This window comes from Lathyrus oleraceus, chromosome 3, assembly GCF_024323335.1.
Source record: "Lathyrus oleraceus cultivar Zhongwan6 chromosome 3, CAAS_Psat_ZW6_1.0, whole genome shotgun sequence".
In the NCBI taxonomy this organism is placed as follows: domain Eukaryota; kingdom Viridiplantae; phylum Streptophyta; class Magnoliopsida; order Fabales; family Fabaceae; genus Lathyrus; species Lathyrus oleraceus.
This window is the reverse complement of record NC_066581.1, coordinates 466,045,357-466,057,306: the sequence shown is the minus strand read 5'-3', so window position 1 is coordinate 466,057,306 and position 11,950 is coordinate 466,045,357.

Genomic DNA, 11,950 nt, shown 5'->3' with positions numbered 1-11,950 from the left:
AACCTTTTAGGCAAGGACCTGAGAATCTTTCTTACAAGTTTCTCTTCAGCCATTTTCTCACCTAGTCCACCAGAGGTGTTTGCAATTTCAAGAATATTCATGTGAAAGTCATGAATAGTCTCATCCTCTTTCATCCTCAGGTTTTCAAACTTGGTGGTCAACATCTGAAGTTTGGACATCTTCACCTTGGAAGTACCTTCATGAGTTACCTTGAGGGTATCCCAAACTTCCTTAGCTAGTTCACAGTGGTGCACCAGCCTGAAGATGTTCTTACTGGTTCCATTGAACAATGCATTCAAGGCCTTGGAATTTCCAAGAGCTAGTGCCTCTTGCTCCTTGTCCCACTCTTCTTCAGGAATCTGCACACTGACTCCATCCTCACCTGTCTTCGTTGGATGTTCCCATCCTTTGTTGACAGCTCTCCAGACTTTGCTATCTAGAGACCTTAAGAAGGCTATTATACGAGGCTTCCAGTCATCATAATTAGAGCCATCCAACATGGGTGGTCTATTTGAGTGTCCTATATCCTTGTCCATGGTACTAGAAAGTAACTTCCCTAGATCTCACCCAGAAATTCACAGGCCAGGTGCCTGCTCTGATGCCAATTGAAATTCTAGTTATCAGACTTTAGATGTCACACGGGTTGTTATGACATCCAATTCTGCACAGACAGGAATTATGCAGAACTTAAACGTAAGTGCAGTAAATAACACAAGTAATTGTTTACCCAGTTCAGTCCAACATGACCTACATCTGGGGGCTACCAAGCCAGGGAGGAAATCCACTATTAGTAGTATTAATTCAAAGCTAAACTCACCCAGTTACAACTTATCACTTAATCCCTACCCAATGCAATTTCAATCTTACACTAAGATAAGAGTTCCTACTCACTCCCCCTCAATCACCTCAATGATTACTACCTTTAATCAATATTAAAGACAATTTGAAGTCACACTTCAAACAACTCTTGATTGTGCTTCACAACTTTAATCAAGATACACAGCACTCACGCTTAAAAGCTTTGAGCGACACAACACTTACAACTCAATGAACACCCTATGCCACAACAATCATCTACTTGATAATGGCTTGGCTTACAAGATACGTCTAATACAAGACTCACAAAAATACAGCAGTGAAGTATGATGGACACACAAAATCTTCACGCCTCAAAATCCCCGAAACTGAATGAAGGAATGCCTTCCTTTTATATTGCAGTACCTGGGCTTTTGCACCTGTATTCTCCTGAATTTAAGGTCACGCGAGTTCCCATAAATTCAACATTTAGGTTACTAACAAATAGGCTATTTGTTAGGTTCATTAAATGTAACTTAGTTGTTGATTTCCTGGATTTTCTCTCAGTTGTTGAATCCCTGAAGAATAGCCTGAGAAAAAGCTGAAACAGAAAACTAAACAACCTACAATGTAGCATATGCTGTCAGGAATGAATGTCACGACATTCAGCTTGACATCAAGGTCCATATGTTGAGTCTGTTTTTCCAGAAAACAGACTGTACAATTTTGCTGACCTGTACATGATCAAAATGACCATACTACAGTAACAGCTTACATTAATAAATGTCAAAGTGTCCAATTTAACATTTACACATTTGGCCTTAAGTTAGTTCTGTTATTCTCTTGAAGAACAGACTAAGTAACATGCTGAAGTATAGCAGAACACCACTCTGTCTAATGTTCAGTATATACTGTCCATGATGAATGTCATAACCTCCAGTTTGACATTCACACAGTAGGCCTTATGCCAAGTCTGGTTCTTCCTTGATAACCAGACTGCAAAAGAATACTGAGCTCTAACAGAATGCCAACTGTTCTATTCCTCAGTAGCTGCTGATAGGGATGAATGTCACAGTCTCCAGTTTGACATTCAATAAATCCTGTATTAGCTAATCCTGCAGTAACTACTCAAGTGTGTCATGACATCAGTCAAGACATCAGAGTACAGTTAGATATTCTAACCTACAATGTAGTCACACATACATACCATGTCATGACATCAGTCAAGACATTAGTAACCAGCTAGTGTTTTACCATATAATGCAGCCAATTAAGCACCTACAGCAGTCTAAGGACAAAGATGCACTTATTGAGCTACTTGAAGACCGAGTGACAAAGATAAAGAGAGACACTGAGGTTTCATCTTCCTCTAGCATGCCTCAGCCTTCCGTTGCTTGGAAGAAGATTGTTGATCAGCTTGTCCTCGAGAAGACTCAGATGAAGGCTTCTTTCGAGACCGAGATCCGATGCATTCGAAGGAAGTACGCGCCTTCTGCCAGATCTTCTGACATTGTTGTTAGGGATCCTTAGGATGACTAGTCTCCTTTTCTCTTGTATTTTTCATTTGGTTTCTGAAATTGTACTCAGTGTAATCCTTCCAAATTATATAAATAAAAGAGATTTTTGGTCATATCAAATTGTTGCAATTATTGTTAAATATGTGTATTTGCAAATGATATAGTAAGTTCCTTGAAAATGAAAATAAATAAACAAGCATTGCATTTCATGCATCATTTGCATAAGAAGGTTTCTCTTTCGCCAGATGTCTCATTGGTGTTCTTCTGTGCTTCAGCCAAGCTGACTCATCGATACAACACTCGCGCTAATCATCTCAGAATCATGGAACATTTGGAGCAAGAGAACAGAGAACTGAAGGACGAGATTTCCTGACTGACTGCCATGATGGAGTTAGTGTTGACTGCTCACAACCAATCTTCTCCAACGTCTGCAACTCCTCCTCAGAAGATGGTTATTTCAGAAGTGGCTACCTCTACCATGCCTGCTGCTGCCGCTCACTTTGCACCTGCTATGTCTGCCGGATTCCCATGGGGAATGCCGTCCAACTTCATGCCTGAGGGCTTCGCGCCTACCTTTGCTTCCATGCCGACATCTAGCCCGGTCATCTCTGTGCCACCTCCCGTTGTGCACACCTTAACTCGTGTAGAGGATACCATTTATCACTCTGAGTCGTCTGAGGGTCCAGATGTTTACGAGAAAATGGACGAAATGAAGGATTAGTGTCTTGAGCTACACAAGGAATTAAATACATTAAGAGGAAAGGATTTGTTTGAGAAAAGTGTTGATGAGTTATGTTTAGTGCAAAATGTGAAGATCCCGGTGAAGTTCAAAGTGCCTGACTTTGAAAATTATAAAGGGAACACATGTCCACTCAGTCATCTAATGATGTATGCCCGCAAGATGTCTACCCAAACTAACAATAATCAACTGTTAATTCACTACTTCCAAGACAGTTTGACCGGTGATGCACTCCGTTGGTATATGAGGTTGGACACTACAAGCATTCGCACTTTCAATGACTTGGGGGAGGCTTTTTTCAAGCAATATAAGTAAAATGTGGATATGGCGCATGATAGAGACCAACTATGGTCTATGTCTTAGAAGGATAAAGAGACATTCAAAGAGTACGCGCAAAGATGGAGGGAATTAGCTTCTTAGATCACTCATCCTTTGGAGGAAAAAGAGATGACAAAGATCTTTCTGAAAACCCTGAGTTCATTTTGTTATGAAAGTATGATTGCTAGTGCTCTCAGTGACTTTACCGAAATGATAAACAAGGGGATGAGGCTTGGGGAAGGTGTCCGAGAAGGACGTTTGTCAAAAGACGAAGCATCGTCAAGTAAGAGGTATGACAATAACTTTGGGAAGAAGGAGAGCGAAACGAATGCAATAAATAGTGGGAGGCAGAAGAGGTCTCAGATCATAAGAAATCAACCACCCCGTCAACACCATCATCAAGTATCTTAAGTAATCCCTGTATTCTCTAATAATCAATCAGTACCAATTCAACAACAACAACGTCAACAACAACAACCACAACAATGAGCAAACACCTACAACAACAACAATACCAACAATCATCATCACCAAAACTTCAAGATGAAGAAGGTCTCTTTTGACCCAATTCCTATGACTTGCACAGAACTCTATCCGTATTTGGTTCTCGAGAACCTAATCCAACCAAGAAACCCGCCGCAAATTCTAGAACCACTTCCGTGGTGCTATAAACATGAAATTCGTTGTGCTTTTCATCAAGGGACACCCATACATGATATAGAAAATTTCTATCCATTCAAGTATGAGGTTCAAAAGCCGATGAAGAGTGGAATGGTGTCCTTTGAGGACCATTCCCCGAACGTGAAAGCAAATTCATTGCCCGCTCATGGAAATTCTTCTGTTAATATGGTAGAGGGTTGCCCTGGCGAGTTTAAGGTTTTTGAAGTTCGTTTTATCTGGAGGTCCTTAGTGCAGATGCATAAGGACATTTGCTTGGTGAGAGATTGTGAGCATGACCACGAGGGTTGTGTTGTTTGTAGTGTTAATTCAAGGGGTTGTGAAGTTGTGAAAAGGGACATCCAACGACTAATGGTTGAAGGCATGATTCAAATTGTTCAATCTCGTCATATAGATAATGATGTCAATGTCATTTTCCCTTTGTCCATTTGGACCATATTGTATGATATATCTTGCTTGTGTATATTTTGTTTGTTTGTGTGGTCTTTGACCATTAATGTACATAATAAGAAAAAAAGCGTAAAAAAACTTTTGTGTGGACTGTTGACTTGATCTTGGACAAATTGGACTTAGAATTTAAGCAACCTCCCTATGCTAAAGGACTTGTCCAATGCCAACTTTTGTGAAACCAAGTGATTGCAATTTGAAACTTCATCTGAGACATCATTCAAGATCCCTTTGAGTTCATCTGCAACATGTCATTGTGAAGCTGTTATTTTGAACCTGTGACTAGTGGAATTCATTTGTTACATGGGCTTAGTCTGAAGAAGATCATGGAATGGCTAAGCTTGGATGTGGCAATCTTTATTTGATGCCTTGCTCTTCAAGTTAATATTGTATGCATTCTTTGTTGCTTGATTCTAATATCCAAGAGAATTTGGGATTTCTATATGGCATTCTTGCCTATTGGATTACTACCCGTCAGTCAGATCTTTTCAACTCTTAACTTTTAATTTTGTGCATAGGATTAGTCTCTTGATCTCCTCCCCATTTCATTACTTTCAAAATCTCTCCCCCCTTTTTTAAAAATCTTCTTTGATTGAACTAGTTTTGTTCAAAACTTTGACCAGTTTGCAAAATAGAAACTTTGGCCTTATGCCATTGTATTTTCAAACTTCTTTTCTTAATCAAATTTGTAAATAGACTTAATTATACTTGACCTAAACTTTCAAAAAGCCAAAAAAAAGAACTAACTCATTCAAACCATTTTCAGGCCTTTGTGCCTTTCAAACTTAATTTTGTTAAAAGCAATGCATCCACTTTGAAATTTGTATCACGAACTACGAGGTTTTGATCCCTCATTTTTATGTTGGTATGTAGGCACAAGTTCAAAGGTCTTGTCAAACACAAAAATATAATTAATGAATTCTTTTCTCATCCCCTCACTCTATTTGTTTGTAAACATCATTTTTGTACAAAATACATATGCACACAAAAAGGGCTCCCTAGGAGTACCTAGGACACTTTGGGTGCTAACACCTTCCCTCTGTGTAACCAACCCCCTTACCTGTAATCTCTGGCCTTTTATTAGATTTGATTTGAAAATGTCTTACTTTTGGGTTTTGTTCGTACTTTTCCCTTTTCCCTTGGAAACAATAAAAGCGTGGTGGCGACTCTTGTTATTTGATGTCTAGCTTATCCATAGCTTGATGATCATGAATTTACGACTACAAAAATTAAGTGGCGACTCTGCTGGGGACTCTTAATTTCAAAGAGTACGCGCAAAGATGGAGGGAATTGGCTCCTCAGATCACTCCTCTCTTGGAGGAAAAAGAGATGACAAAGATCTTTCTGAAGACCCTAAGTTCATTTTATTATGAACGTATGATTGCTAGTGCCCCCGGTGACTTTACCGAAATGGTAAACATGGGGATGAGGCTTGAGGAAGGTGTCCGAGAAGGACGTTTGTCAAAAGACGAAGCATCGTTAAGTAAGAGGTACGACAGTAGCTTTGGGAAGAAGAAGGAGAGCGAAACAAATGCAATAACCGGTGGGAGGCAGAGGAGGCCTCAGATCAGAAGAAATCAACCACCCCGTCAACACCATCATCAAGTATCTTCAATAATACTTGTATTCTCTAATAATCAATCAGTACAAATTCAACAACAACAACGTCAACAACAAAAACCGCCACAACGAGCAAACACCTACAACAACAACAATACCAACAATCATCATCAAAAAAAACTTCGAGAGGAAGAAGGTCTCTTTTGACCTAATTCCTATGACTTACGCAGAACTCTATCCGTCTTTGGTTCTCAAGAACCTAATCCAACCAAGAAACCCGCCGCAAATTCCAGAACCACTTTCGTGGTGGTATAAACCTGAACTTCGATGTGCTTTTCATCAAGGGGTACCCGGACATGATATAGAAAATTGCTATCCACTCAAGTATGAGGTTTAGAAGCTGATGAAGAGTGGAATGGCATCCTTTGAGGACCGTGCGCCGAACGTGAAAGCAAATCCATTGCTCACTCATGGAAATTCTTTTGTTAATAATGTGGAGGGTTGCCCTAGCGAGTTTAAGGTTTCTGAAGTTCGTTTTATCCGGAGGTCCTTAGTGCAGTTGCTTAAGGACATTTGCTTGGTGAGTGATTGTGAGCATGACCACGAGGGTTGTGTTGTTTGTTGTGTTAATTCAAGGGGTTGTGAAGTTGTGAAAAGGGACATACAACGACTGATGGATGATGGCATGATTCAGATTGTTCAATCTTGTCATATAAGTAATGATGTAAATGTCATAGTGCACATTTTCAAGGATCCAGAGAGATTGGTAATTCAATATGACAGCAGCAACAGTAACAATGTCAGCAATAGATCAGTATCGTCGTTGGTTATACGGTTAGTGGGTCCAGTCCCGTATTCATCTGATAAATCTATTTTGTATCAGTATAATGCTACGATGATGAAGGATGGTCAAAAGGTCCCATTGCCTACAACCAGTTATGTGGTGAGCATTGTTGATGTTACCAAGGTGACCCGGAGCGGTCGTGTGTTTGGGCCGGTGTTCCCAAAGGATAAAGAGGAATCAGTTGTTAGTAAGAAGGTAGAAGTGCTTGCTGTGGATCCGATTAGTGCTTCAAACGGTAAGTCTGGTGAATCCAACAATTTAAAGGCTAATGATGATGATGAGGTACTTCGATTGATCAAGAGGAGTGAGTTTAATATGGTGGAGCAGTTGCTCCAAACCCCCTCAAAGATCTTAGTGTTTTCTCTACTCATGAACTCAGAAGCGCACAGAGAAGCACTGCAGAAAGTTCTCGAGTAAGATTTTGTGGAACATGATGTTAAAGTGGATAACTTTGATCATATTGTGGCTAATATCACTTGCTGCAACAATCTCAGCTTTTGTGATGAAGAATTCCCTGAGGAGGGCAGAAATCATAACTTGGCTTGGCATATCTCTATGAACTGCAAAGATGATGCTTTGTCGAATGTGCTTGTTAACACTGGGTCTTCATTGAACGTACTACCGAAGTCAACATTGTCAAAGCTATCATATCAAGGAGCTCCTATGAGGAGTAGTAGTGTAATCGTCAAAGCTTTTGACGGTTCGCACAAAACAATTATTAGTGAAGTGGACCTTCCAGTTAAGATAGGTCCGAGTGACTTCCAGATTACTTTTCAAGTAATGGATATCCACTCGGCCTATAGTTTCTTGGTGGGAAGGCCATGGATCCATGAGGCGGGAGCTGTTACCTCCATATTGCATCAGAAGCTCAAATTTATGAAAAATAGAAAGCTTGTAATCGTTGGCGGGGAGAAGGCGTTGTTGGTTAGCCACCTGTCATCTTTCTCTTTTGTTGAATCTGAGGATGAGGTTGGAACTCCGTTCCAAGCCTTATCTATTGCTGTTGAAAAGAGTGTTGGGGCACCTATGTGTAACACCCAAAAATTTGTCCTCCTTATTCACGCATTCATTTTTAGGTCATTTAACATTAGATACATTGCATTTCATCATGTCAATCGGGATTAGCTCCAAGAAGCTTGAACATCATCCAGGACACTTTGTGGGTTCTATTTAGATGATCAGTCAACACAAGGGAAAGACTTGAGTTACTTCCAACAGGGGTCTATTCGTCAGTCAAAACGTTAATCTTGAAGGAGCAAAGGTTTGTTCATGAGCTGTCATGCTCGCTAGGCGACGCCCACGTGTTATGCAAACAAAAAAAACAAAAAAAACGAAATAAATAAATAAATAAATAAATAAAACGAAAAACGAAAAAAAAAATTAAATAAATAAATAAATAAAAATTAAATAAATAAATAAATAAATAAAAGAAAAAATCTCAGACTTGGACCTCTCTCATTTGAGCCCAAAAAGCCATGAAAATCAGGTTATAAAAGAGGGAGAACAGACAGAAAAAGGAAGAGAAGCAAAACACTCTGAGGTTTCCTTGGAACAAAACCCTGGACAAAACCTGAAGAGAAACCTAGACAGAGAGAGTGAGAATTAATCTGCAGCAACCTCCAGGAAACTCTGAAAGGTTCATTCTGACTCACACACTTTCAGCTCAAGCAAACCCTAACATTGGTTTGCAAATCCAGCCGTGCCATTTGATTTCAACCGATCTCTCCAATCAGGTTTGCCCTATATCCATCATCTTTATGCCTTTAATTTGAATGCTCTAAATGTATGAGGTATTATGGGTGAATTTGATACCCTTTTGATGCATGTGTTTGACAAGAGGTTTAGGCCTCCTACCCTTGGTTGCTTTTTGTGAGCTTTTTGTGAATTTTAATGGCATGATTCATGTGGTTACATTTTGATTTGGGGGCAACTCTTGATTACTTTATCCTGTTTGCTCTAACCTGTTTTGTGTTTGTTATGGCATTGTTTTCTCCTAATTCTGTCATATTACTCTAACCTGTTTGTTGAGTTTTTGTGAAGGCTCACATACTCTTGCAGGGATAACTTGCCTGGTGTCCCACTTTATTTGTGGGATACCACCTGGAGGTTTATTCCGATTACCTATACTGACTCACTTTCTTTGATGGTGTTTAGCTTGGAAGGATCCCTGGGTTTCCCATTCCTCTAATTACTGTTACTTCAGATCCTTATCCATGTGGTACTTTTACATTTTTCCCGCATTTTACTGCTTTCCTAGCTGGAGGACCTCGATAGGAGGCAATGTTTTTGTGTGTTAATTTTTTTTTTACAGGTTCCTTCGTCCAGGACTCTTTTTGCATGAGCATCCCTAACCCCACTAATTCATTGATTTTTCTTCTCCTAAGAACACGTTAACTCCTTCTACTACAGGCGAGTAAGTCTCCAAAGGTCGAGCATCCGGTAGATTGCGCAGTAACGTCGTTCGTCCAAAACCCAATCCATAACTCCGTAGTTAGCCGAACTGCGGCTTGCTCTGATTCTCATTCCAGATGAGATACGTAGGCATAAGACGCGATGTCTTACCGAGCACAATTACCCTTAACCCCTAGGTAGCCGAGCTACGAAGACTCTGATTCTCAGATTCAGATGAGATACGTATGCAGTGGATGCGACATCCGTGCGAGTCATTTTCTTTCGACCCCCTTTTTTTAGTAAATAACACATTAGATAAACCCACACCCTTTAGATAAGAACTACAAGAGTGGATCCCGTAGAGTACTACGGATGCGTAGGGGTGCTAATACCTTCCCTTCGCATAATCGACTCCCGAACCCAAGATTTGGTTGCGAGACCCTGTCTTGTCCTTTCCTTTTTCCAGGTTTACTTCGAGCGTTTCTTTTCCCTCCTCTGGGATAAATAACGCATGGTGGCGATTCTTCTGTCTTTCTTCGCCGGTTGTTTTTTTTCGCATTCCATTTTTCAGGTACCGACACCTGGCGACTCCACTGGGGACCCGGTTTCCCTAAGCGAGTCCCTCCTAGCTATTGTAGGTTGTTTGTTTATTGGGTGTTTATTCTTTTGTACAGTTATTTATCTTTCAGCATTTACCTGCTTTATTGCATTGTGTACATATGACCGCCGTATCTGCTGGTTCTGTTTGTGAGATGAGTTCTATACCCGAACTCGAGTGCACTTAGGATAGGAGAATGGCATAGTCTTGTTGACTTGTGTGGAGTTATTCCTTAGCAAGTTGACCTGCAAGCCCATTCACTTGGTGGAGGTCATGTTGGGATCAATAATGTCACACAAGTAAGTTGTGGTTAGACATTACTTTTTCCAATATAGAGCTTAGAAGCCAAGGACCTTAGTTTACCAAACCCATCTTGGCCTATTCGTAGGACGTAGTGCGAAAGTCGTTCAAGTGTAAGATTTGATACGATTGTTACGCGATACTACACTCATAAGAGTCTCTCTTGAGAATATTTTTGGAATACGAGTAGTCGTTCCTCCGATAATATCCGAAAGATAGGATTATGACTATGGGAACCTTTTGTAGAACATGTTTGGCAGGTTTAAACCTTAGTACACTCCCTTTGGGTGGTTCTTAACCTAAACTCCATGCTCGTGACTTGCAACAAACCCTTGATTCATGGTTGATCCGTTCAGGTATCCTTAATATCAATGAAACTTGGGTGTTGATAAGGTGTAAACCATAATCCACCAAAAAATGGATGGTTGATATTAAGGATAACATGATCCATCCCATGACCTTTGTTTGGTGTGCTTTGCTTGATCCTCCTAATTTCTCTCTAGGCAGTGCAACCTGACAGATGTTCAAGCGGATCCAGCAATTCTGATTGACATGCCATTGCATTGCATAACATCATCTGCATATTTTCATCCAACATCTCATGCTTATTCATTTGCAGGGTATTCCCTTTTTAAGGGGGGGCCTTAAAATCGAATAAGCAGTGCATCGCATACCATACATACTAACCCTTGTTTGTTTTGCAGGTGTCACCACAGTGTCTAATGTTTGTTCCCTGTTTCAGGCAGTTATTGGTCCCAAGCGAGTTCACAGGTACCCGACAAAGGAAAACCGTCCACGACTAGCAATGACCAGATACAGAAAGAACTGGCTGATATGCGTGAAAGGATGGATCAGTTTATGACATTGATGACTGGAATGGCAGAAGGCCAGGCGAAGCTGAAGGAATTGGTTGAGCAACCGAGGCCTGATCCAGAGGTGGAAATACCAAGTGTTGAGGGGAACCCTGGTAACCCTGGGAACGCTGATAACCCTGTGAACACTGGAAACGCGAGTAACGCAAATGTTGATGGAAACCCGGGTAATGTTGGCAACACGGGAAATATTGGGAATGGTATTGGCGGAAGGTACAATGTGAATCAAGGGATTCGGATTAACGGGCGCCCCGTTACTGAAGATTGTCAGTATGATCAATTTTCTTTGCACGACGAGGCCCTCGAGACCACTCGCCGTATGGATGAGCTTGATGAGAAGCTCAAATCTTTGGAGTCTCAAAATTCCTTAGGTTTTGATGTCACCAATCTTGGTCTGGTTCAGGGAGTAAGGATCCCTCACAAGTTCAAACCCCCTACTTTTGAGAAATACAACGGGGCTTCTTGCCCAAGCACTCATCTCCAATCTTATCTGGGAAGGTTGGGAGCTCACACTGAAGATGAAAAGATGTGGATGTACTATTTTGAAGACAGTTTAACTGGAGCTTCTCGTGAATGATATTCTCATTTGTCTCGTACTACCATCAAGAGCTGGAAAGACTTGGCAGAGACTTTTGTTAAGCAATATCAATACAACTTGGACATGGCTCCAAATCGGACCTTGTTGCAAGGAATGTCTCAGACTGCCAAGGAAACCTTTAGAGAATATGCTCAGCGTTGGAGACAGATTGCTGCATCCGTCCAACCCCCTATGTCTGAAAGGGAGATGGCGGACATGTTCATGAACACTCTTCAAGGCAATTATATCGAGAGATTGGCTGCTTGCCCGTCAATCAGGTTTGCAGAGATAGTGATTGCTGAAGAAAGGATCGA